The following is a 2,779-nucleotide window of genomic DNA, read 5'->3' on the forward strand; positions in this document are numbered from 1 at the left end:
TACCAATTATTTTAAGAAAGGGAGAAATAGAACAAAACAAGCAAGCCCCTAGTTGGATACAAAAGGTTCCTTGTGAAATGTGTCTCTACATTTTCAGTCTCAACCTGTGCCCACCCCTGAACATGTTTATGCTTTAATCACACTGAATTAATTGTTCACTGTACTTTCCATGGTAATTTCCAGCTTCTTTAAATCTATTATTACAGGTTCCTCTGTCTGGAATATCCTCTTCACCATTCTTCATTTGACTCATTCTTGTTCATCTTCATGACTCATTTCAGAAACCATCTCCCCCCCAAAAAATCTTTCCGACTTCCAGGTTGGGCTAAACGTGCTTCTTCTTCATTTCAGAGCAGCTTTTGCTTACCATTTATCATAAAATACTGACGGTAGCTATTTTTGCGTCTGATTTCTTCACTAGATTCTTTGACATGTTCCTGATATAATTCCTGGGACAGAATTAACCACTCAATAAATGTGTATTGAATAAAATTAAATAAACTTGTTTTGTAGATTCAGCGCTCCGAAATGGAATATTAAAGATAAAGCTTCTTATATAAATCAGTGTGATAATTTTTAAAAGAGCATTAAAAATTATCACCTAAAAAGATTTTTATATAAAAAATACAGTAATGTTTCTCAAGTATTTACCATGAGCCAAATGTTACGCTAACTGCTTTATACACATTTTCCTACATAATCATCGAAACACCCTTGGGAAGAAGTATTTTAAGTATTTTTTCCCATTTTAAAGATGTGGATATTTTTTAAAAAAAATTTACTGGAGTACAATTGCTTTACAATGTTGTGTTAGTTTCTGTTGTGCAACGAAGTGAATCAGCTATATGTATACATATATCCCCTCCCTCTTGTACCTCCCTCCCACCCCACCCCATCCCACCCATCTAGGTCATCACAGAACACGGAGCTGAGCTTCCTGTGCTTTATAGCTCATTCCCACTGACCTCACAGCTAGCAAGTCCCAAACCTGGAACTTGAACTCAGGTTTGTTGACCTAAAGCTCATGTTTTAGTTATTTTACTCTAGAACAGAGACCATTCTCCATGTTACCTTATTGGTTACCCATTCTTAATTGAAAATGGTCTCAGAAAGCACCAAGACAATTAAACTTTATAGTAAAACAAACAAAAATAATAATAATCACTTCTACAGATATAAGACAACAGAACATTTTACTCCAACTAACTTCTCCCTTTATTTAAATTCATGATTGTTCACAGTCAACAGCAACTGTGTAGATTTAATGCACTAAAACTGTTAATACATGCTTTGCTGCACTGTGATAAAACCTCCTAAAAGAATTACTGACAATACATTTCCTTAAATAAAATGTCCAATTTTTAATATTGTCTAATGGTACTGTCCCCTCCCCTCTTAAAACAGAATTTTAATGACTGCATTTGCTACGAAGAAAGTTAGAAAGGTGCTCAAAAGCAATGATATCCACATTTATTAAATTTTCACTTTATTGAATACTACCCTTGTTTACATAATTTTCATCATTACTCAACTGCATTAGTTTTCATACACACCCATGAAACATTATATACCTACACCAAATCTAGTAATATGTGTTAAAAATCACTGCTACATTTAGAAGTAACCTGAAGCATAAAAAAATAGTAGAAAAGCAACAACATAAGTTGAGTCACCTAAATGTGTTACTGTAAATATTTCATGAATATTGGAAGATTAACAGCTTCCCATATAACTTTCCCAGGCTGCTGCCGAAGATGGCGGAGGGGCAGGTCCTGGTGCTCGATGGCCGAGGCCATCTCCTGGGCCGCCTGGGCGGAAAGGTGGTGGTTGTGCATTTGTGAGGGCATCAGCATTTCTGGCAATTTCTACAGAAGCAAGTTGAAGTACCTGGCCTTCCTCTGCAAGCGGATGCGGCCCCTACCACTTCCGAGCCCCCAGCCACATCTTCTGGCGGACAGTGCGAGGCATGCTGCCCCACAGGACCAAGCGAGGCCAGGCCGCTCGGGACCGCCTCAAGGTGCTTGATGGGATCCCGCCACCCTATGACAAGAAACAGGGAAGGTGGTTCCTGCCGCCCTCAAGGTTGTGCATCTGAAGCCTGTGAGGAAGTTTGCCTACCTAGGGCGGCTGGCTCGTGAGGTTGGCTGGAAGTACCAGGCAGTAAGAGCCACCCTGGAGGAGAAGACAAAGGAGAAGGCCAAGATCCACTACCGGAAAAAGAAGCAGCTCCTGAGGCTACGGAAGCAGGCCGAAAAGAACAGAGAGAAGAAAACTGACAAGTTCACAGAGGTCCTCAAGACCCATGGATTCCTAGTCTGAGCGCAATAAAACGGACTGTTTATTCTTAAAAAAAAAAAAAAAGCTTCCAGTATAGGGGACAAAAACTGTGGAAATATTTTTTAAACGAGTATATAATTTTATTTCAAGATATATTTAGTAAACATTCATTTATTTATATACTGGAAAATATAAAATGATAAAAAAGAAATAACTGCAACTTCAGAAGTATGAAAATTTTAGCCTATACAAAGGAAAAGAAAATAAATGCTTTTGAATATGTGTGACTAAGGCAAATAACTTCTCTCTCTGTGTCTTAAATTTATTTTCTGTAAAATAAAATACCTGGAAAAAATTATCATTTTAAGAATTCTACCTCCAGCCAACAATTCCAAATCTCATATATATTAGAAACAGAGCAAACATTAAAATGCATTTAACATGGTAATCTGCAGTCTCAGTAGAGTGTGATGAATTTACATGTGTTTGTTTATAAAATCAC

General features: G+C 37.5%; 1 pseudogene; it reads left to right on the forward strand.

Moving 5' to 3' along the window:
* Positions 1-1,754: 1,754 nt before the first annotated feature.
* Positions 1,755-2,334, forward strand: LOC101279177 (60S ribosomal protein L13a-like; annotated as a pseudogene).
* Positions 2,335-2,779: the final 445 nt, after the last annotated feature.

The sequence above is a fragment of the Orcinus orca genome, chromosome 7, assembly GCF_937001465.1.
Source record: "Orcinus orca chromosome 7, mOrcOrc1.1, whole genome shotgun sequence".
Lineage (NCBI taxonomy): Eukaryota > Metazoa > Chordata > Mammalia > Artiodactyla > Delphinidae > Orcinus > Orcinus orca.